General features: G+C 41.8%; 1 protein-coding gene across 7 annotated transcripts in view; it reads left to right on the forward strand.

Annotated features, from left to right (window-relative positions):
• Window positions 1–25571, forward strand: part of LOC309687839 (leucine-rich repeat and fibronectin type III domain-containing protein 1-like protein) — a 423290-nt gene that overhangs the window by 270965 nt on the left and 126754 nt on the right. For all 7 annotated transcript variants that reach the window (XM_082503062.1, XM_082503061.1, XM_082503063.1 and 4 more), the window contains one exon: window positions 12791–12879. The gene's annotated coding sequence lies outside the window, so the exon portion shown is untranslated. The remainder of the gene's footprint in view (window positions 1–12790; window positions 12880–25571) is intronic.

Consider the following 25571-nt stretch of genomic DNA (forward strand, 5'->3'; position numbering starts at 1 on the left):
CATGTTTTAATGCTTTGTTCTATTTAATCTGAACAAGCCCCTAAAAACAGTCAATGATCACTGTCGGCCTCTCTCTGTTTTTATTACCACTGTTCAACGGCAGCACGTTTTAAAGCTCAGTTTTTAAATCCTTACCATGCAGCAGTATATTAATGACTAACCTCGTATTGTGGATGGATTATCTCAGTTGTTCTCCTGACTGAAGTTTGGTCCATTTACAGCATCCTGCCATGCGACTGCATTTGTACCTAACCATCGGGAACCCTCACGTTAACTTTTATCGAGTGGGAAAGTTAACGTTCATCCTCCAGCTTCACTGTTTATGTTATGCTAACATAACTGTGTCGCTAGCCACCACATAATTACATACTAGCTAGCCCAACTTCAGTAACCCTACAAATGTCACTGCTGTTTAGTTTTCTGTCTTCATTTATGTGGGAAGTTTTAGCAGAGCTGTACGTTTAATTTTTCAGAAATCTCTGTCAGAACATGATATATCATCTTTAAATGGAAACTAACTTCCTGCTAATTTCTAACTCCGTTAAACTTCATAAATTCTGTTTTCATGGATGCCAGCAACGCTGATCATTTTATTAAAGATGAAAGAATTTAGACAGTTTGTAGCGCTCAGTGATGCCGCAGTGTTTGTTTGACCCAGAAACAGCTAAAGACATCAGACTCAAAGACCAGATAGAGATGTTCACATTCCTATCTGCAGACAATTTGCAGGGATGAATACTTGGATGTCGGGTCTCTAGCTCCCTGTCCCTGTCAATAACAGAGTATGAACGAGGTGATATGACAAATGACAAAAAAATTGTGTTATTGTCCACACACTTATGGACCTAAATGTAAATGGACACGTATCAGCTGAACAGTTGTAGATAAAATGTTAGTGTGAGGTGATTTTTGCATTAAAGGCTTATTTTGTGTTGTTATTGAAGTTCAGCCATTTCGATCTTGAAATTGTCACTGACCTATCCGCCTCGCTCATTGGCTGCTGCAACTGTTGTCGAGGTCATTTAGTCAATAATGGAGCTGTTTGGGTTTAGAGCAGATGAATGTTTATTCAGAATTCTATTTTTATGCTGTGATTGCTCACAAACAGTGTGAGAGAATCATCAAACAGCTGTATTTAGTCTGGCTGTTTATGGCCTTCGGCAGCTGCAAATATTTTTTTCTAAATAGGACTACCTTGGATGTTGTTTTGGTTTCTTTTATGAGTCTGTAACATGAGAAACAATCTAAATGACCCGCAACAAAAGCTAAAAACTTCTTTTTAGTTTTTACAGTTCAAAACAAATTTTAATTCTCTAGATGTCTGTGGGTGTGATTCCAACAAAATGTCCCTATAAAGAGCTGAATATCCTTGAATGTGACACCTGAGCTCCTTTCACCTCTCAGCTCAGTTGTGAAAATGAAAATCTAAGTCCGTGTCACGAATCAAATCCACCAGGAATCAAAGAAAACAGCCTTCCTTTGAAACTGATGCCCATGGATATTTGAAAATGTTTGGCTGCTCCCAGCGTGATGAAACATCTTTACTGTTTAATAGACAGCTTTAACCTTCAATCCATGTTCAATTCAAATGGATAAAGAAAAAAAGTAAGCGCAAATGGTGAGATTTCTATCCAAAAACGTTCAGCGGGTTCAGTTCCAGGCAGGGAGGAGGTGGTGGAGATCTGTGCCCAGCTGGGGGATGTTCTGGTGGAGCTTAATGCTGGCGGGGCGCCCCTGGAGGCAGAGCTGTAGGGAGGGAGGGATGAAGAGAGATGAGGGACCCACAGGGGAGAGAGACTCAGCTCTGACCATCTGCCAGCCTCCAGACGCTGCCAGCACACACTTACACAAACAACCCTGAATGCATCCTTTCTGCCTGCATACATTCATTCACCGTACGTGTCTATACGCTGTATATTTTTAGCCAATCAGGAGAGTTAATAGCCTGCATGTGTATGTGTGTGTGTTGGCAGATAGATGCAGGGTCTGGCACTTCTGCTGCCTCCCTGCTGAATTTACACTTCTCTCTCAGGATAAAACAGCCCTCCACCTATTAACTTCTCCATCCAGCCATCCTTGCGTCTCCACCTTCTGTTTCTGCTCCTCCTCTTCTTCGTCTTTGCCTTCTCTCCACAAATTCCACGTCGGTTTATCTGTCCCTCCTTTTATCACTCCAGTATGTGTACACCATATAAGAGCTGTTGCTACAGTGGGGCAAAAAAGTATTTAGTCAGCCACCGATTGTGCAAGTTCCCCCACTTAAAATGATGACAGAGGTCAGTAATTTGCACCAGAGGTACACTTCAACTGTGAGAGACAGAATGTGAAAAAAAAATCCATGAATCCACATGGTAGGATTTGTAAAGAATTTATTTGTAAATCAGGGTGGAAAATAAGTATTTGGTCACCTCAAACAAGGAAAATCTCTGGCTCTCACAGACCTGTAACGTCTTCTGTAAGAAGCTTTTCTGTCCCCCACTCGTTACCTGTATGAATGGCACCTGTTTGAACTCAACATCTGTATAAAAGACACCTGTCCACAGCCTCAAACAGTCAGACTCCAAACTCCGCCATGGCCAAGACCAAAGAGCTTTCGAAGGACACCAGGAAAAGTATTGTAGACCTGCACCAGACTGGGAAGAGTGAATCTACAATAGGCAAGCAGCTTGGTGTGAAAAAATCAACTGTGGGAGCAATCATCAGAAAATGGAAGACATACAAGACCACTGATAATCTCCCACGATCTGGGGCTCCACGCGAGATCTCATCCCGTGGGGTCAAAATGATCATGAGAACGGTGAGCAAAGATCCCAGAACCACACGGGGGGACCTGGTGAATGACCTGCAGAGAGCTGGGACCAAAGTAACAAAGGTCACCATCAGTAACACACTACAACGGCAGGGAATCAAATCCCGCAGTGCCAGACGTGTTCCGCTGCTGAAGCCAGTGCATGTCCAGGCCCGTCTGAAGTTTGCCAGAGAGCACATGGATGATACAGCAGAGGATTGGGAGAATGTCATGTGGTCAGATGAAACCAAAGTAGAACTTTTTGGTATAAACTCAACTCGTCGTGTTTGGAGGAAGAAGAATACTGAGTTGCATCCCAAGAACACCATACCTACTGTGAAGCATGGGGGTGGAAACATCATGCTATGGGGCTGTTTTTCTGCCAAGGGGACAGGACGACTGATCCGTGTTAAGGACAGAATGAATGGGGCCATGTATCGTGAGATTTTGAGCCAAAACCTCCTTCCATCAGTGAGAACTTTGAAGATGAAACGAGGCTGGGTCTTCCAACATGACAATGATCCAAAACACACCGCCCGGGCAACAAAGGAGTGGCTCCGTAAGAAGCATTTGAAAGTCCTGGAGTGGCCTAGCCAGTCTCCAGACCTCAACCCCATAGAAAATCTGTGGCGGGAGTTGAAAGTCCGTGTTGCTCGGCGACAGCCCCAAAACATCACTGCTCTCGAGAAGATCTGCATGGAGGAATGGGCCAAAATACCAGCTACTGTGTGTGCAAACCTGGTAAAGACCTATAGTAAACGTTTGACCTCTGTTATTGCCAACAAAGGTTATGTTACAAAGTATTGAGTTGTATTTTTGTTATTGACCAAATACTTATTTTCCACCCTGATTTACCAATAAATTCTTTACAAATCCTACCATGTGGATTCATGGATTTTTTTTTTCACATTCTGTCTCTCACAGTTGAAGTGTACCTCTGGTGCAAATTACTGACCTCTGTCATCATTTTAGGTGGGGGAACTTGCACAATCGGTGGCTGACTAAATACTTTTTTGCCCCACTGTATATATGGACATTTGACATATTTTTGCTTGTTCATGGTCAAACTGTTCATGATGCTGAAGTCAAAAACAGTCAAAGTAAAATAATATTTTTGGAAATGTTGTCAAATCTTGGTCAAATGGCAAGTTTTTTGTTTTTTTTCCCTTATATGAATGAGTTTGTCAAATATTTGCTACTTAAAAGATGAAAAGATCAACATTTGTTGGGGAGTACAGAGCGCATGCAGCAGATGCCATCTGGACGATGTCATAATAAATTGATACAGCAATTATGGTGGTGATGTCGCCGATGTTTTCAGATGTGTGGATGAGTTTTTGTAAACTTGGAAAATCAAATGAGTCTACTACAAAAAGAGTTAAAATCTCAGCAACTTGCACAAAGTTTGAATCAATGAAAGCGATCGTGGCTCAAGAGTTGGGAGTTCGCCTTGTAATCGGAAGGTTGCCGGTTCGAGCCCCGGCTTGGACAGTCTCGGTCGTTGTGTCCTTGGGCAAGACACTTCACCCGTTGCCTACTGGTGGTGGTCAGAGGGCCCGGTGGCGCCAGTGTCCGGCAGCCTCGCCTCTGTCAGTGCGCCCCAGGGTGGCTGTGGCTACAATGTAGCTTGCCATCACCAGTGTGTGAATGTGTGTGTGAATGGGTGGATGACTGGATATGTAAAGCGCTTTGGGGTCCTTAGGGACTAGTAAAGCGCTATATAAATACAGGCCATTTACCATTTACCAACAAATTTCAGAAATTGTTCTCGTTGTACCCATGTGCTGTATATGAAAGATAGACATACCCACTGCAATTTCCCCCATTGGTTTCAGCTTCAGCAATAGCTTTTTTGTCACACCAGTGTTGTTTTTTGTAACCAGAAGTGACCAGATGTGGATGAGAGAGTGGGGTGATGAAGGATCAGATAATGCTAGCTAGCTTGCTGGAGCCATAAAGTGCACGAGCTCATCACGTAAACACATGCTACAGTAGTTAGTACTAAATCGTCTTTCTCTGGTGGGCCTGTAAGGATTACCACAGCTGATCATTGGCCTGCACATATACTTTGCACTGACTTCAGTCAGACTAACCATCTGGTTGTTCTCTCTCACCACATCCACGAACCTTCGCTTTGGTCTTCCGCCTTTATTCTTTCCTTGCAGTGACATCTTCAACATCCTTAGGCCAGTATATTGACGTTCCCTCTCCTGTACATCTCCAAACTGTGAGCTTACCCTCAGATGTACACATTTATAATCCTGTCTGTCAACAAACTCTTAGCATCATTAGTTGTGCTGCATCCAGATCCACTTCCATTTTTGTCAGTGCTACCATCTTCTAATATACTTCAGAGCAGAGGTGCCATCTTTTAGACCTTTCTTTTCAGCTTTGCAGGTAGCTTTGCAGTAACACTCATCTCCACCCTGCCTTGCAACTTCATCATTTGACTTGCCTTCTATCATACGCGTGTATTCTGTCTTGTTTCTACATTCCTCTTAGTTATTTTCACGCAAAAAACGTGGATGCAGGCTTCTTGGGTTTTGGTATCAGCCAGGCTCTGCTCTCTCGTCTTCAGCTAGTTCAGAACGCTGCAGGCCGACTCTTGACAGGCACTCGTAAACATGACCATGTTTCCCCAGTCTTGGCTCGTTTACACTGGCTTCCAGTACATTGTAGAATTGATTTTAAGATTTTTTTTTTTTAACTCTAAATGGATTAGCTCCGTCATACCTCTCTGATCTGTTAACTTAAAATACTCCGAATAGAACTCTCAGGTCAGCTGATAAGTTGCTTCTAGTTTGGAAACAGGCTAAAAAACAGAGCTCGGGCCTTTGCGATTGCTGCACCCAAACTTTGGACCAGTCTGCCTCTTGAAATTAGAATCGCTCCAACACTTGACATTTTTAAAACTCGTCTGAAAACACAGTTTTTTGGTTTTTTTGTTTTGTTCTTTGTGTGTGTTTGTTCTACTTTTTACTTTTTTATTATGTTCAGCACTTTGGTCAACCTGTGTTGTTTTTTAAATGTGCTTATAAATTGATTGATTGAAAACTAGCCACCTCAAACCAACCAATATTGTTTCTCAAATAACTGTCCCAAAAGTTTGAGTTCAATGAGTAATGCCAGCCTTGCCCTAGCTTTAGACTTTACTGCTATAGTCATTGTTTAGTTATGAAAAATATTCACTCTCTTTACAATTGTTATGAAAGGAGAAATGAGCTAAGTTAGACCTACACTGTGTTTCATAGCAGGCTGTAAACATGCCTGTGCTGTAAAGTTGGACATTTAGGAGTCTTTGGTGATTGGCCCCCCCGAGCTGACTTCACTCTGGAGCTCTGGAGCTTGATGCTAGTTTGAACCTCATAAAGAAGAACACAGTGCGACTCTATTAACATGCCACCTGTTGACAGATGCGGATCAATGTGCAGATGTTTTTGGCACTTCAGGTGTTTAGTTTAGATTTGCATCTATCACAGAAGCATCGAATCCCAAAGTCACTGTACAGCATTATGATGTCCTCAAGTATACAGCCAGCGGGAATGAAGTACCTCGAAAAACTGCACAAGTGTTAAGGGGGCTGGTGTCGTTATTAAAGCAAATATTGATTTGATTTAGGTTTTCAAATTTCAATTCATGAATAAAAATTATTCATGGCATTCTTTTTGAAGCATCTTCTAAACTTTGGCGTAGCTCTGTACACATGGGCTTTTGATCCTTCAATCTGTACTCAGCATGTGTGAAGACTGGGAACAACACATGTAAATTTGTCAGACTTAGCGTGTTTCTGCTGTGTGTGATCCTGCGTTAATCAGCGGAGCTGAGAGCAGAGAGGATTAGTGACTTAATCAGGGTGCTAGATGATGGTTATTAATAGAATTAGACTGAGTTGTCATCGCTGTGATGAGAGCACTTTATTCCAAAGTTTCTCTTTTTTTTTATAGTTCCTTGTTCCATTTGAGAACACAGCACATGTTTGTTAAACACCAAGAAATATGGCAGAACGGTTTGATCAATCTATCAGTTCCACACATTAATTAATAGCACCCTTTAATCCTGGCCATTCATCCAGTGACTCATCCATCATCTGCTGTCTGCACTCAACCAAAGACTTTACCAGTCAAGTAGTAGGTTTTGTTTCAAGCAGCCAACTAATCTCACATTTATAAGTAATTTCATTAAAAAAATGCATTTTTTTGTAGGTGGAAACATAATAAGTGACATTTATCTCAAACATAGCTTTTATATGCTACAAAGCAACAGGATAACCTGTAATGAGTGAGCACCATTCCAACTGGCTACCAATTATCCCTCCAAATCTCTCCCCAGTTATAATTCAACAGCATCTCCAACAATAACGTTGTTGCTGGTTTGCTATAACTGGACCAAAATGATCAGAAAGCTGTCATCAGACCTGCTGCTCATTCTGTGAGCCGACCACTGGAAACAAAAAGCTCACATAAACCTAAAAGGATAAATAATATTGTATTCTTCCAGCAGAAGTTTTCACTGCTCAGTGTTTGTTTTGCTGGTTGGAAGTATTGAGAAGAAAGAAGACGGATGTTTTTTTCATTAAGAAAAAGAGAGATCCGCTCTGTGGAGTGTCAGGTCTGTCTTTAGTTGGAGACTCTGAGACTCTCCAGCTGGTTGTAGAGAAACACACTGTATGGAGGCAAAGCTCCGGCCGTATTAATCCTCAGTGTGTAAGTCGACCCTAACCCCACCTCGAGGCATCACAATATGTAATTTGTTTTTCTTAAATTGTTCTTCCGAGTCTCAACAATCATGGAACAAACAATATAATCACTGTGAGAAATATCAAAAACTATTCACAGATCTATGATGATTTAGACCTCAGTGAATTAGTTGTCGTTGCAGGGTTTCTTCCAGCTTCCTCCCACAATACAAAGACGTGCATTTTAGGTTAAGTGATAATTCTAAAGTAGCTGAGGATGGGAACATGAGGATCAATAGTGGTCTGTCTCTCTGTGTTAGCCCTGCAGCGGGATGTCAACCCAGTGAGGCTGAACTGGATACGCAGAAGAAACTGGTTAGATGAATGAATGAATAGAGACGCCAAATTATAAGTTCATGCAATGGAGTCAGTCCGTGTAGCCAATTCACTTGCAAACATGACTATTTGGAACTGAATTGGACAGAGTGATTGACTCACATCACAGCAAGTTTCTCTCCAACTCTTTAGGTTATTTGAGCAGTTTATTGTGACCCATTGTTTCTGTTTAACTAGTGGCCATAGTCATTATGATCGGAGAAAGACAAAAGACTTGCGGTTATAAGATTTTACAGCCACAAAGTCCATATAGGAGGAGCTTTACATGAATGAACTGATCAGGTAAACAGTGGAATTTCTGCTAAATTGTTTTTTATTCCTTTACCAAAGCAGTTCAGTGGCTTTAACTTTATTTCTGTTAATGTAATGTTGAGGACAAACCCACACCAAGCTAGGTGAGCAAAAATGCTGCTGCTGGCTGGTCCACTAATTCTGGACTCCTACAGATCATTTTTATTTGGTGAGAGCAAGCTGCCAGTGTCATGTTTAATTTCAAAGGACTTGTTGTAATCAGTGAATTATGGATAAATTATAGACTTTGAACAAAAGCCAGTGCTTTTGAAGAAAAAATAATAACATTCTCTTTATCTGATGTATTAAAGATGTATAAAGCTGAAAGTAAACTGTGCCATTTTTCATTGTTCATGATGAAAGATGACCAGTGTGACAGAACTGTGGTGGTATCATTGGTCACCACTCCAGCTGCACTATGAGAGAAGTTGGCCATTGTTACAGTCCCTCCTGTTCTGATCAAGGGCAAAAGTTAGAATAATGATCTCACAGTGGGACTAATTAATGTGACACTGGTGCAACGGTGAAATACTTTAAAAAATCAGAATAGAATAAATGGAGGCAAAAAATGCAAAGTGAAAGACTTCTTTCAACAAAGAAGAACAAATAATAGTTTTGGCACATTGTTTGTTTGCATGTGTCCTCCAGGTGTTATCGTGAAAGTTAAGTAGGACGCAGCATCGGAGGAAACAAGGAAGTGCACACTCATCATAGGCTGTGAAACAGCAGATATTAGAGAATCACCATGCAGATCTACATTTTAAATCGTACAGAAGGTCATGATGTTTGAATAAGTGAATAGTCATTAAATGATGGATGCAAAAAATCAAATTGTTTATGCAACTATTTGTGCGTTTTCTTTCTTTTTACCACAGACTGCATGAATAAAGCTGGATGTAGTTTCCAAATCTAAGAAGTAAAGACAAAGTAAAGACCAGGGGGCAACTCCAGAAGTCCATGGAAAAAAACTGTAATTTCTGACATGTTTTCTTCTGGTCTCAGTTGCTATTTTCTAGTCTTACTAAATGCAGCATGGCATTCATTTCATAAATTATGGTTATTATTAGTTAAAAGGAAAAAATTAAGCAGGTATGCTTTATGGTGGGCTTACCCTGCCACATGCATGTGTTCAAAGGAGCTTGCAAAGAAAAGCGTCTGGACTTCTTTGAGTTGCTTGAAGACGTTTCACCTCTCATCCGAGAAGCTTCTTCAGTTCTAAGGTCAAATGGTGGAGAGTCCCAGATATAAACCTAGTGGGAGTTTCCCCCCACAGAGGGACAAAAGGACCCCCTGATGATCCTCTAATCGCCTAAGCCAAGGTGTGAAACTGGGTGTGGGTCCCAATCAGCCAGAGTTTCGGGTGAGTTCATTGTGAAACCTGGCCCCACCTTATCATGCGAATTCCTGAGGTCAGATGGCCCAGGATGTGAGTGGGATTTAAGGCGTCTGAGCGTGTTGCTGGGTCTGAAATGCACCGGGATGTCATGCTTGGAGAAAACTCTCCTGAGTTTTTCTGATACACCGGCTACATAGGGGATGACAATGTTGTTGCGTCTGTCCTTCTTATCCTCCCTCGCTGGTGTCTGGTCTTCTTTTCTGGTCTTCAAGCAACTTAAAGAAGTCCAGACGCTTTTCTTTGCAAGCTCCTTTGACTACGATGACCTGGATGACTGAGAACCTTCACAGACACATGCATGTGTAATTTCCCACAGTTTCTCAGCCAGAAGGTCCAGTCCATACTCTGCAGTATATACCAACAATCATGGAGAGCAAATACTCAGTGGTGAGTTTGCTCAAAATGCCAATCCACACTTTATATATCAAACCCGAGTCTTTAAATCGATGTTGCACAGTGTGGCATTCAAAACAGTTGCTGAAAATCTCTGTAGCCGCCTTTAGATCAGATCTTGTAAAGTTCTGGTTATCATTATGAGCATGATTATCCTCAGTATCACGTCTCCCACTGTGGATGACGACTCCTCCCAAAGCGTAATTACGGTTGAATGTAGCACAATGTCAGCAGACAGATTATATACAGTGGAGGGCTGGACAGACTTACTCTCTCCCATCTACTTATCTCTTCTCTCATCTTAATAAGACCAGAGGAGCGGCAGCATTCTTCCCACAAGGCCTCACTGTCCGGGTCTGAGCCACAGTCTCATTAACCAGGCATATTGGCCTCTGCAGTACAAAGGGCTTCCTTTGGAGCTGACACTCTAGCATCCTGACTTGCTCATTTAAAAGTGAAACGCTGACATCCTCGCTGTGCCATCATCGATATCAGCACTCTGGGAGAGAGCGAGAGGGAGGACGCTTTGCTTTTATTCACGCGCAGCTGCCGGGTGTTGAAGACGAGGGGTGGCGTTTGATTCAGATGTTAGCGAGATTAAGTGAAGGGGATCATCTCTAACTGCTGAATAGACCTCAATCTCTCATGATCATTTAGATCTTCTTCTGTCTTGTTAATCCAGTCACATCACACAAAGCTATATGTTTGATGTGTGACCTCATAATCCCGATTCACAATCTTTATTGAATGTTTGCACTTTATTGCGAGCAGGGAACAAGTCGACGTGAATTTTCAACTTGTAAAAGGTAGAATATGCAGAAGCACCATACTGCGCTGCGGAGTTTGTTTTTTATCTTCACAAACAGCCAAAAGCCTCATGCATTCAAATGACAGCTGCTCAATGATGCAGACGCCAAAAAAAACTTTCCAGTCTTCCTCCATTTGGTACCATGACGTAACACGGGCTTCTACAGTGTTGCTTTTTCTAAGTGAAGCCCATAGAGAACATGCTCAGATCAGATTTCTTCCCGCCAAGCTAGCTGACTTCCTGCTGGCTCTCTGCAAAATCATACAGCTCATCTATACTTTCCAAATGTCAGCAGACCAGATGGAATATACTCGAGTGATAAACAGAGTCCTTTTTCACATTAGTAATAATAATAATAATGGATTGCATTTATATAGCGGCCCCTCAAAGCGCTTTACAATACCACTATTCATTCACTCTCACATTCACACACTGGTGGAGGCAGCTACAGTTGCAGCCACAGCTGCCCTGGGGCAGACTGACAGAAGCGAGGCTGCCATATCGCGCCATCGGCCCCTCTGGCCATCAGCAGTAGGCGGCAGGTGAAGTGTCTTGCCCAAGGACACAACGACCGAGACTGTCCGAGCCGGGACTAGAACCAGCAACCTTCCGGTTACAAGATGAACTGCCAACTCTTGAGCCACGATCAACCAAATTAAGAGAAAAGTTATTTTTGGGTCATGGAATCAAATTGTAGTAACATGGTGTGGCCACTATGGCAACAGCCATGAAGGGCTCTAAAATCACCTCCATGTTAACTTTATAGCTACTGTGACATCATTTTGCTTTGATGCTCTGATTTTAAGACCAGGAGTGATCGTGCTTTTGAGGCTTTTGTGGAACAGCCTTCCTCAGACAGTCAGGTCGGCTCACGTTGTTTGTTTTATGAATGCTGAAAACTCGATTTTATAGGTTAGTGTTATTTGAACTGTGAAGCACTTTGTAGCTCTGTGTTTTGAAAAGTGCTATATAAATAAAGTTATTATTATTATTAATGTTGTTATTATTGGGCATGGTGGTTAGCACTGTTGCCTCACAGCAAGAAGGTCCTAAGTTCAATTCCACCGTTCCAGGATCTTTGAGTTTGCATGCTCTCTCTGGGTACTGTGGCTTCCTCCCATAGTCCAAAGACATGCAGTTAGTGGGGATAGGTTAGTTGCCCATAGGTGTGAATGTGAGTGTGAATGATTGTCTGTGTCTATGTGTTAGCCCTGCTACAGACTGGCGACCTGTCCAGGGTGTACCCTGCCTCTCTAAGACAGCTGGGATTGGCTCCAGCCCCTTGCATCCCTGACAAAGGATAAGCGGAAGAGAATGAATAGATTATTATTATTATCATACATTGTTTTTCAACTCTACCTAATCTTTTGTGCTGTTGTTTCATTCTCTTTTTCAGTTTTTTTGTTTCGATTTTACTGGATCCAGAATGGAATATATTTGTGTAAGATGTGAGTGCTAAATTATGACTTTAGTGATAATTGATAATGATGATAATTAGTGACACAGATTAATGGAGGTGAGGCCGAGCAGACAGGTAGTAGCTACTTTTAATAAGTGAGTTTATTCTTGAGGTATAAAATGTCCAGCCTCAGTATATTTGTCAAAGATCTTCTGAAACTATATTATTGTGAAAAAGTTATTTTTTCCCAGCTTCTCAAAAGGTGTTTGCTTAAAAGCAGCTTGTTTGTAACTGCAGTTGGTTTTTGTGTATCGATGCCAAGAACCTGAAAACTTGGCAGATAAGTCCTGAAAAGTTGATTCTGTTCATCTGGACGTAGCATTTTCACCACTTTCACCACACTGTACTGTTTATTATTATTATTATTAGTAGTAGTATTAGTATTAGTATTAGTATTATTATTATTACCTGGATGCGCGAAATATCTATATCCAGGTGAACAGAATCAACTTTTTGGGACTTCCTTGCCTGGATGATTGAGCCTGCATTGAGACTTGGCAGATAAGGTTTTACATGACATTGAATTCTCATTTTAATTAACCAAAAAAAGTTTTTTAATCAATGAAAATCTTCTTTTTTTTCAGGCTGTTCCTGATCGAGTCATCACATCGCTACCGTACTTCGTCGTGAGAGGCTGACATTGTTGAAGAGATACTGAAACCCTCTGAAGCAGGTAGGATCGCTTTTGCAGAGTAACTTATGGTTTCTTCCACCGGGGGTCCAGAGTATGACTGTTCTTACTGAGTTTTTTCTAAATGCACCACTTGAAACCCACTTAAGCATAGGAATGATGAGAGGTCTGGGGAGAAGCTACAGAAGCTCCCCTCTCTCTCTTCCTCCCTCTCTTTCCATTTCTCGTTCATCCTCTGTGGTAATTTCAGATCCCGCAGGCAGACACCTGCGTCTCTATTTGATAAATATTGAATCTTCCAGAATTGAAATGGATCTTTAACAAGGCTAACACACGGACAAACACAGCACACACACCACCCGCACACTCATAATGCCTCTGTCATTCTGAAGCCAGCACAGGTTAGAAGGTTACTGCTGTACTTTGTTGCACATCTGTCAGTTTTGTTGCTGTCTGACACACACACACACACACACACACACACACACACACACACACACACACAGAAGTGATAGCTACATGCGTGTTGCTAATGTCTGTGTGTTTGTGTTTGCAGTTACAGTGGGGCAAAAAAGTATTTAGTCAGCCACCGATTGTGCAAGTTCCCCCACTTAAAATGATGACAGAGGTCAGTAATTTGCACCAGAGGTACACTTCAACTGTGAGAGACAGAATGTGAAAAAAAAATCCATGAATTCACATGGTAGGATTTGTAAAGAATTTATTCGTAAATCAGGGTGGAAAATAAGTATTTGGTCACCTCAAACAAGGAAAATCTCTGGCTCTCACAGACCTGTAACGTCTTCTGTAAGAAGCTTTTCTGTCCCCCACTCGTTACCTGTATGAATGGCACCTGTTTGAACTCATCATCTGTATAAAAGACACCTGTCCACAGCCTCAAACAGTCAGACTCCAAACTCCGCCATGGCCAAGACCAAAGAGCTTTCGAAGGACACCAGGAAAAGTATTGTAGACCTGCACCAGACTGGGAAGAGTGAATCTACAATAGGCAAGCAGCTTGGTGTGAAAAAATCAACTGTGGGAGCAATCATCAGAAAATGGAAGACATACAAGACCACTGATAATCTCCCTCGGTCTGGGGCTCCACGCAAGATCTCATCCCGTGGGGTCAAAATGATCATGAGAACGGTGAGCAAAGATCCCAGAACCACACGGGGGGACCTGGTGAATGACCTGCAGAGAGCTGGGACCAAAGTAACAAAGGTCACCATCAGTAACACACTACAACGGCAGGGAATCAAATCCCGCAGTGCCAGACGTGTTCCGCTGCTGAAGCCAGTGCATGTCCAGGCCCGTCTGAAGTTTGCCAGAGAGCACATGGATGATACAGCAGAGGATTGGGAGAATGTCATGTGGTCAGATGAAACCAAAGTAGAACTTTTTGGTATAAACTCAACTCGTCGTGTTTGGAGGAAGAAGAATACTGAGTTGCATCCCAAGAACACCATACCTACTGTGAAGCATGGGGGTGGAAACATCATGCTATGGGGCTGTTTTTCTGCCAAGGGGACAGGACGACTGATCCGTGTTAAGGACAGAATGAATGGGGCCATGTATCGTGAGATTTTGAGCCAAAACCTCCTTCCATCAGTGAGAACTTTGAAGATGAAACAAGGCTGGGTCTTCCAACATGACAATGATCCAAAACACACCGCCCGGGCAACAAAGGAGTGGCTCCGTAAGAAGCATTTGAAAGTCCTGGAGTGGCCTAGCCAGTCTCCAGACCTCAACCCCATAGAAAATCTGTGGCGGGAGTTGAAAGTCCGTGTTGCTCGGCGACAGCCCCAAAACATCACTGCTCTCGAGAAGATCTGCATGGAGGAATGGGCCAAAATACCAGCTACTGTGTGTGCAAACCTGGTAAAGACCTATAGTAAACGTTTGACCTCTGTTATTGCCAACAAAGGTTATGTTACAAAGTATTGAGTCGTATTTTTGTTATTGACCAAATACTTATTTTCCACCCTGATTTACGAATAAATTCTTTACAAATCCTACCATGTGGATTCATGGATTTTTTTTTCACATTCTGTCTCTCACAGTTGAAGTGTACCTCTGGTGCAAATTACTGACCTCTGTCATCATTTTAGGTGGGGGAACTTGCACAATCGATGGCTGACTAAATACTTTTTTGCCCCACTGTATATTGACAAAGCACGCGAAGAATGTGTGATGAGTAGGGCTGCCACGATTTGTCGACTTGTCACGATTACGTCGACTATCAAAATCGTCGACGACTGATTTAATAGTCGACGTGTCGTTTGAAGCTTTGTAAGATCGCAAAAGACGCAGGAATAATAGCAGGATTTAAGAGTGTAATAACGGACTGAAACAGAAGATGGCAGCACAGCATATACAAGGATGCCAGCTGCCGTTAAACCCCGAAGAAGAAGAAGCAGCTGTGTCCCAGAATTCATAGCGCGGCCCAGCTTAGTTTCCAACAATGGCGGTAGCTAGTTAGTTTTAATATTACTCTTATTATTCTTTCTGGGTCACAAAATAAACGTTTAACATATTTTCAGGCGAGAATGTAGCTGTGTAAACCTCAAATATCTGCTCAGTTTATCAGGACACCACATATTTTCAAAAGCGCTCCGACGTTTTCGGAGACGTCTGTTACCCACTAGCTCGATAGCTAGCCGGGGGCTAGGTCACTAGCGCCGTGAGAACACCGGACTCCCGGCAAATTGTTTTCAAACCCACCGCCGTCTTTCGCGACTCAGGTTAAATATATATGAGTCACTTAGATAAATTAAAAATGTTATTGTTTGGCTTTTTTTTAGTATTTTATTTGTTCCTGAGTAAATCGGTTTGGCTGAGATTAAAGTTATAGTTTTTACACAGCTGAATAAACGTCAAGCAGACAGCTGATTATCAGGAGTGTGAGATGCTGGAGAATATACTCCGGTGTCCTGTTATATTTTAGATAGCAAGGAGTTTATTAAACTTTACCGAAACAATCTGCAAATTTCATTAAAATTGAATAAACTATCATCTTGTCTTTATTTTTAGTTAGCACCTTAAAAGCTTAAAGCTGTAAGCTAATGATAGTTATATAAGAGCAGATGCTGCTGGTGCAATAAGCTGTAGTTTTACGTCCAGTGGATGATGATCTGATTAGTCGACTAATCGCATAAATAATCGGTGACTAGTCGACTATCAAAATAATCGTTTGTGGCTAGGGTTGCCAACCGTCCCTTAAAAAACGGAATCGTCCCGTATTTAGAAACAAAAGTACACGTCCCGTATTGAGCTAATAAGGGACGCACTTTGTCCCGTAATACAGTGAGAATCAAAAGTAGTCTATAACTTTTAATGGAATTAACACTTTGTTTGAAAACATAATTCCCAGCCCCTCTCCTGCTTTGTGACCAATGAGCTGACAGCACACTTATGACAATTCGAGTATGACAAGTCAGATTACCGCTCATCTCATTGGTTGAGGAAAGGTCGCTTACGGAGAAAATACCGGAAGACAACCGATGACCACAACAACAAGCATGGCCAACAGGGAAACAAACGCCGACACTGCGGTGCAAGTCTCGGACGGCACACTGTGCGTCCATAAAATGAAGGTTATAACAGAAAATCTGTCGCTCGCTCTCTCTGTCTTTCACTCACACAGACACACCACCACCATCAACTTTGCTAAATTGCTAATGAAAAACATTGATCAGGCAGCTGTGATTGAGCAGCAGTGTAAATCCAACTATTTTCACGGTTGTTGTGGTCGTGATAATTTTGTGATGCCACATGGAAAAGGCTCGGATGAGCTTTCCAAAGTTCTACAAGTTGTGCCTCCATCGCTTGTGTCCAGATCACACGCTGCACAGCTGTGCTGCAACGTCTTTTTCACCGACGTTTACGTGTTTGCGCGTGAGCAGCTGCGGTGACACCCTCACGAGCGATTGATGATCGGGAGCTGGTCGTGAGGTGTTAATCGCTTCTCGTTACCCCACGTATACTACACGACGCACGATGAAGGCCAAAATCGGGCTGATCACCAAATCGGTCGCACGACTCAAAAATCGGCTCAAAATGGGCCAAAAATCGCACAGTGTGAGCCCAGCATTAGAGCAGCAATGTTTGTTCGCTCAGAGAAAGAAAAAAAAAGGCTGCAAAAGTACAGGGAGGAATGGGAAAAGGAAAACACCTGGCTGGAAAAGTGCACTATAAAGCGCACTGCACTGTGTGCTGGCGCACTTTTTCCATAGGCATGCTTCTATTGGTGGGCACATGAAGAACATGAGGGGCGTGAAAGCTCGGGGAACCCTTAACCAATTTTTTATCCACCAGGCCACGGCAGAAGCAGATATGGTATGTAAACACTGGTTTGTTGTTTAAACCCTCTGGTTAAGGTTAATATGGGCATGTGCGGTGAATATCAGGGCTATGTGGCCAGAAGTGTAATAATATAATTTATTTTGTGTAATAAACAACTGCAAGGATAGATGATTACAACAAATAGATCACTAATACATAAAAGTAATACATAGATGAATAATGATGATGAGTTAAGATGCGTAATCATGGGAACAAGCGGGTTTACAAACAGGAGCAGCTGATTAGCATTAGAAAAGCTGAAATAATACCTCAACTGAAGCCAACTGTACTAAATGCACTATATGTGCACTGTTACAAGAATATTTTTCGTTCTATTGCTTTCTATTAATTTATATAATTTTAAGTTAAGTAGGACAGAGTTCTTTTAAAGAAAGATTTACTTATATTCTCAAAAGTTAAGCATGACAGGCTTCTGTTTAAGAAGGAGACCTGTTTTACTGTGTTAATGTTGTCATTGTGAGCTAAAAATAAATGGCTAAATGATCATTTGTTTCCCATATGGTCATATCACAAAGAATATGCATCTGCTTAAATCAAGTTCAAGTCAAATGGTTAAAAAATAATTTCACACACAAAAAAAGAGCTACCACACTGGGAAGGGTGAAGACAACTGGGTTGCCCGGCCCTGGCCACGAGGTGTCCCTTATTTATTTATTTTCAGGGAGTTGGCAACCCTATTTGTGGCAGCCCTAGTGATGAGCATGATGCTGTTTTTTGTACGCGTGTGTGCGTGTACATGTTTAGACATCTTTGTGTGGACAGAAAATTGGCATGCCACTATACTTGTGGGGTCGCTTATGGGGACAAAACAGCCGCCCCCACAAGTTTGATGGCATTTTTCTCAAAATGTGTTTTCATTGTCAGTGTTACAGTTGGGTTATGGTTAGGTTTAGCTGATGGTTAGGGTAAGTAGCTAGGGAAAGCATGTCAAAGGGGGGAGGGGGGGGGGGGGGGGGTTAGGGGAGAGTTTTGTATATTGATAGAAACTGAGACATATAAAGTGACACGATGAGTGTTTGAAGTTGTATAAAACATGAAACTGGTCATACAACAGGTACAACGTGTTAGCGGTTACAGACAGGTTGTTGGGTTTGTTAGCACGGGAAGTGCTGATTGAGCTTTTTACCTGTAAGCAGATAAAAGCCACTATGACGATACCAACCTTTACTTTAGTTCCATCGTGGTGCCTCATGTTGAGCTACTTCGATGGTGCAGTCTTGGTGTTTTCACCAATGAGTGAGGTTCGGACATAAGTGAGACCCGAGGGAAACCCTACATCCTCATAATGAGGCAGGCACACCTTAAAGCACACCCTAAGGTTACAAATGAAGTTCCCCATAAACATTGCAGACTTTAAATCATGAACTGAATGATTTAAAGTCTGCAAACAAAAAAAAGAGAGAAAAAAAAGGATTTTATGCCATGAATGGAAAAATCTTTTGGGCCAGTAAGAATCTGGTGTCAAACCAATCAAACCAACTTCAGCCCAACTACAGTTTACACTCCCTGAGTACAGACTGCGCCCTGCTGTTGCACTCAGAGTGTAAACTGTGTGCGACATTTGTGCTTTGGATTTGGGGTGAGTGGTCTTTTGAGTGGAAAGTAAAATGACAGCATTAAAGCCATGAGTTTGTATTCATCTCTAGATCTGCAAACCTTGCATTTCACATTTTGCCTGTGATATAAACAGAGCATTAGCACAGTGCTCTGTTCCGGTTCAGTTCGAGTAGGCACCACATAATAATAATGTGCAGCATTTTCACACCTGTGCAGCAGCCTGATCTTTCACATAAATGACCTCACTGAGCATCATTTGAGAGTGCACGTTTCAGCACAATTGGACATCAAATTGTTTTTAACCTGCCAGCTACTGAGCATGAAGTTCATGTAATATCAGATTGTGTGCCTGTGAGAATAGCTCAGTTAATTGCTTGCAGTGGCTGGCTGTTCTCTGTCCTGCATGCTCTATCCTGCCTTTAACCCCTTTAATAATAAACTCAGCGCTACTGCTGATTGCAAGAAACAGCAGAAAGCAGAGAAAGAAAGAAGAGAGACTGCATGAAACTCAAGACATGTGTGGGTAAATTATAACACCAAAACTGAGGACTAACTACAATGTGGTGTCTGTTTTACTGGAGTTCTTTGTGGAGCATCTTACATTGTACAAGGTTAGGTATAATAGCACCATGAATATCAGTGTGAAGGTATCCTGTCTGTGTCCTGTGTTGTGTACCCTTATATTGTATATTAGGCTCATGCTGACCAAGGACACATCTGTTTGCCAGCACAAAACAAGCGTTTCAAGGACGTGTGCTGCCTCTTAAAGCAGAGGTAAGGGCAGTGTAAGCATCTGCAGCAGCAGCTATAAAGCAGAGCAGACCAGCACTGCAGCTTCTCAGCAGTAACAATGGTTTTATAGGCAATGAAAACTTATAGTGGATGGCTGCTAATGGTGTTTAGATGAGTCTACCAGAAGCTAATAGCACTTATGGGATTTTGAGTTTGAGAAGGGAAGGGAGTGTAAAGGCTTCTCGCCTCATAGGTTGTTGGATTATTATTAGCTAGTACAAACTTTGAAACTTGGAAATAATCCCTTTTATGCTATCAGAGTCATCAAATGCCAAAATATAGACTAGGCATGTGTGTGACAAGTAGACTCTTACAGGCCTTCACTAGACCTTTGTTCAGGTTTTCTCCTCTTTGAAATATTGTCTCTGTTGCAGCAATGTTCTCGTCTGTATTTGTAACAGAACGTTGTAAACAGGCAATGCAGGCGTGAGTGAATGCAAACCTGCAAGGGAGGACTAACCTGACTTTGTATGTGCACAGCACAAAGAGCCAATCATTGCTGTTGTATTTAAAGTCTGGTTTAGTTACTGAGCAACGCGACTGTGGACAATATTGGACCCTGTGAAAAAGGAACGTCTCTAGTCCACGTGGGTGAAAGATTGAACCCTTGACACCAACAGTGAGGGGATCTGGTGGTTGTGTTATTCAGTGAGAGCATTTTGCTGCCATGGTTTGGGTTCTCTTGGCCGCTGAGACAGAACGGTCATTGCAAGTCAAATTATTATATACACCAATTATTCTGTCCTGAGTGGAATGGTTTCTCCCGGGATGATAGGACATGAGGCCCCACTGAATGCTCTGATGATGGTGAAGATTATCACGCAACGTCATCGGATATCTGAATACCTGGGAGATTTCGAGCGTCTGTCAAACCACCAAGCACCGACATAGCTTGTCTTTTCATTTCCATTAATTTGTCACCTGTTCGTGTTTTTGCTTGTAAGTGCTGAGGGAAACAATCCTCAGCTTCTAGGAAGGATTGTGTTTCACCGCCTTTCATCATATATAATGTATCACAGGATTCATTTTTTAATGATGTGATTGCTTTTTAGTTGGTAAACAAATTTAGATGCAAAATGAGTGAGTCTCTTTCCCCAGAGAGGAGCGACGCATTCAGTCAATATCCACAAATGACAATTTGACTGCCAATTGCTCAATTCAAAGCACAAAACCAACCCCTCATTGCTGACTGAATGGGTTTTTCAGCTGCATCCCAGAGCAGCTTCCCTTTGTGACAAAGATCTTTCACAACGGCTTAGACATCATTTAAATTTCCTGCAGGCTTCAACAATTCAAAGACCACTTTTTCTACCATTGTTGTGTTAAACTTGACTTTGCTTTTGTGGACATGCAAACTTTTGCGTGCTAGTTTGAGTTAATCACACGGCAAGTGTTTACAGTTTGGCTAATAGTAGCTTAGTGTGTCTAGGAAGTAGAGCTTATTAGAATGAAGACTAATGAAGATGAAGATCATTCATCAGCTGGCGTGAGCAGCGTTAAAGCAGGATCTAATTTTAAAACTGCAAATTGGGATTCTCTCCACACGGTGGGCAGCTGTAGCTGCGGTGAGATACAGAACAGAGCGATGACTTTGACTGTATGTAGCTTTTAATGCCAATATTATACATAAACAGTAAAGACTGATATATCTTAAACAACACATTTTTGAACATTCGCTTGTAAAAGTTTCAGTATCTTTTCTTCGAAACCATTTTGATTGGAGCTGATTTTCACATTTTGTCTTTTCATTTGCAGAGATTTGGAGCAATAACAGGTTTTCTCCAGGAAACTGTGAATCCCACTGTCTCGTCTCTCTGTGTGTCATTTGTACGCTTTGTATTCATTTGTACTTTGTGCTCGCTTCTCATCGTTTGGAATCCATTCAGATCTTTTCTTTCCCATATCATGTAGCCACATTAAAGATGCCTCTTTGCTATTAAACATTAGAGGTTTTTGGTTGCAAATAGGAGCCCCGGCGTCGAACAATAGTGATGAGCAGGCATGCTGAACAAAAGCATCTCAGTCAGAGAGGCAGATTTTAGTTTGCTGCTAATGGGGACCAGCACTCGGAGACTTAAAACCATCATCTCCACTGGCTTAGAACAGAAACCACAGGGGAGGAATAAATGAATGAATTGAGGAGCGAGCAGGAGAGAAGCGGTAGGAAAATAAAGGAGGATTTAATAAACGAAATGGAGGCGATAAATTTGTGAAGACTGTTATTAGAGCTCGTATTGTATTCTCTAGGTTTGGATTTCACAACTCTTGGTTGAACAATAGAACAATCAAGCTTTTTATTATCAAGATGTGTTTCCTGCGTTGCTCACAGTCGTCTCTGCCTCCACAGCACATTCATCTGTTAAAAACGGTCGTCTGCAGAGATGTAAATGAAGATATGGAGCAGCAGTGATTATTGTCGCCCTACATTACCAAACACATTCTTAACACAGTTGTGGTGCTGAATATCTTACAGCAAAGTACATCTGACTATATATAGACTGTATATACTGTATATATATATATATATATATATATATATGTATATATATATACATATATATGTGTGTGTGTGTGCTAGTGCTGTCAGCGTATTAATTAACGAGCTAACACGTTGACGCCGTGCAGCCCCACACGGGGCGATCCGCGATAACTCGCTCATGGAGATTTGCCGTGTTAATGCGGTTGTGGCGTTAACGTCATTTTAACACTGACAGCACTAATATATATATATATATATATATATATATATATATAATTTTTTTTCTTTGAAGCCAACAGGAGAAGGTCTCAGTTCATATCCAGTTAGTCATATGGATACTTTATCCTTGTCAGTATTGCTTATTGTTAGTAATAGTTAATGCTGTCCGTGTCTGACGCTGGTAAACCTTTTATAAAGAAGCGTAGTTATGCTCTTCAGTTTTTGTCACGACACCAGAACATATTTTTACTGTTAGTTTGTCTTTAAAGGACACGAGCTGCATTTTCTCTTCAGATGGAGGCAAAATGAAATCCTCCTGATATTCATTCACACATTTTGCCAACAAGCTGTTTAAAACTCCTCTTAATCTGCCAAAGTTTCAATTTGTTTCTTGTGATTTTTCAAGAGGGATTCTTGTTTTTGGTCTTCTCTGATCCTGCATTACTCCCTGTAGGGAAATTCAGTGTTATCTCTTCTTTCCCACAGCTCGGTCAGAGTTAAGCTGCTGAACATAAAGGCTACAGCCTGTGGGGATTCATCCCTCAATTCAGCAAAGGTGTGCAGAGGAAAGAGCACTCCCTATGCCCCCAGAACAAATAAATCAGAGAGGCGTGCTTTGGAATAAATGCGAGGATTGAGGGAAAGCTGCCAGACAGTGATGTTGAAAGAACAAAAAGTTTAGATGCTCTCAAAGCTCCTTCACCTGTTCAAGTTATCATCTGACTCCCACAAGACAGAAATCCAATTTGGCATGTAAAAAGTAGGCTTTGATAGATTGCATGTTCCTGTTTTTCCTGCAGATTTGTTGGTGTGTAAAGAGCGCAATAACGCATCAATGTTCTCACACCATCGGTAGAAGAGCTTGTTAGCTGATTGTTTAAAACGAGTGTGTGTTGTAGACTGTTTGTCTTCACCAAATTCATGAAGCCAATAAGATTTTTTCAGTCCCACAGCCTCAGAGAGGAATCCATTTAAGACTTAGGGGATTCTGGATGGCGGTGTTGGTAGAAGATCTTTGCTAAGCTTGTTTGCACCTCATTTGCTGTGTGTTCTTGGGTATAAGCTGCAAATTCTCTCTGAAAGGAGGCCCTACCTGTAACAACTGAGCCCTGAGTTATGCTGTGTCTTGCTGAAGGACACTTCAGCAGAGCAGCTGTGTTTGTCACTGAGATTTCAGTTCTTCTGGCTGAATGGCTCGTCCTCCTGCCCAAAGTGGCACAATAAGAACGTCACAACAACCCTGTAGACACACAATGGAGTTTGCTCATAGTTTTTTTTCTTCTCTCCTTTTTTCAGCTCCATCTGTCTTCTTTTCTTTTTTTTCTTGTTTTTATAGCATTTCCTGCTCATTCATTTCCTGCAAACCTTGTTTATGTTACATAAGTGAGCAGTGACAAAGTCGCTTGTCTCTCTGGAGAGAAACATCTCTGCTCTCCCTCTCTTAGCTTCAGGTGTAGCTGCACATTGCGACGCTGCATCTTTTATGAATGGACACCTCTTTATCTAAGAAGTCTGTTGAGGCTGACACATGATCGCTTCCTTTTTTGCATAAATTATTTTCATGTCATTGTAAGAGTCGGAGTTCCCGGCACGGCGCACGCAGTAATGATTTGGGAGAAAAAGAAAAGCCAGAGCTTGTCAAGAGTTAAAAACTTGCCTGCAACCTGCCCCAGTCTGAGACAGGAGAAGGCGTTAGACATCGACAGGAAAATTCTCCAGCGTCAGAATCATCAAAGTGTATGCCACTGAGGTTTGAGGCGACAAGCCAACAGCTCTGAAGATCCTGCCACCACACAAGCCCAGAGAGGCCAGAAAGCATCAAAGCCTGCAAGACTGAGGAAAGTCCACTTTCTGAGAGGGAGAATGTAGGGGCAGCATGGTGGCACTGTTGCTCTCTCTGAGTGGGTTCTCGTCAGGTACTCCGGCTTCCTCCCACAGTCCAAAGGCATGACGTTAGTGGGGATGGGTGAATTGGTAACTCTAAATTGCCCATAGTTGTGAGACAGGCCTAACACTGTCTCTATGGCTGTATCCCAATTCAGGGTCTGCAGCCTTAAAGTACGCAGCCTTAACGGTCCACAAGGGCGGCGTACTCAAAGAACGCTGAGGCCGGAAGTGAGAGGCTTGTGAAATGGGACGGTCTAGCCTCCATTGCGCTGCCCAGGTTGCCTAGCAACCGTGACACTAACAGCTGGAAACGTTTCATACAGCTTTGTTTGACAGAAATGAAGGAGAAATCTTTTGTTCATTTGGTTGTTTGTTTCTACATGAGCTTTGATTTAATAAGTATCTGAGGCTGAGACCACAGGACTGTGAAATCATGATTATTGGGCTTCACTTCTGTACTGAACAGTCATTTAAGATTAGCTAGTAAATAACAAATAGCCAATGTTGTTCATGAGACTAAAGTCATCTCACTTTGCTAATGTAAATATAGCATGGCCAATATTAAAGTTATCATTTCAATCATTATTAGTTATAACAGCAGTGAATGACTCTGTTTCAAACACTGAGCTTCAGTAAAGATTCAAGTTGCATTTATTTATATTTCCTGTCACCTTAAATCTTCACTCAAAGACAGGTTTCTTTGACACTGTATATATAACTGTGTTATATATATGAGAGACAAATATTGTTCTTTTAATATGTTGGCATTACTACATTTGTCTCAATGCTTACTTTAAATATCCATGAAATCATCACATTCTCTTATAGATTAAAGTCAACTATTGAACTGGTATATTTTGTATTGTATGTATGTATTGTATTTATATATTTATCGTATATTTTGAAGTAAAGGCTTTAAAACCAAGTTAGTACAAACATCACTAATGTCACATAACTTTGCCGACATGTGGCCAACAGGAATGTTTGTTCTTCGTTATTAAACATTCACACATAAATAAGTAATATTCAGTACTTACTTTTAAAACTTTACTCTTCGGCCGCCCCTCTTCCGCTGTTTTTTTTTCCGGCAAAATTATCCACACTCACCGCCGCGCTATGCATTCTGGGATATGTTGGGCCACGAAGTCTACACCGCCACATCCTTAAAATTCAGTGAAATGAAGGACACATTTGAGGGCCGCATTTCGAGCAGCCTTTGAATTGGGACAGCCTTCGTCGCGTCGCTGTGACGTAATTGGCCTTAAAAAGCGGCCTTTATTAAGGCTGCAGAGCCTGAATTGGGATACAGCCTATGTGTTAGCCCTGCAGCAGACTGGCGTCAAATTAAACATCCAGCTCTGTGTGGAGCCGGTCTGTACCGTGTTGCCTGTTATCATTAGAGGTCTAATGTAATGCCGATGTGCAGCAAACACAG

Source organism: Aulonocara stuartgranti, assembly GCF_965226115.1.
Source record: "Aulonocara stuartgranti genome assembly, chromosome: 14".
In the NCBI taxonomy this organism is placed as follows: Eukaryota; Metazoa; Chordata; class Actinopteri; order Cichliformes; family Cichlidae; genus Aulonocara; species Aulonocara stuartgranti.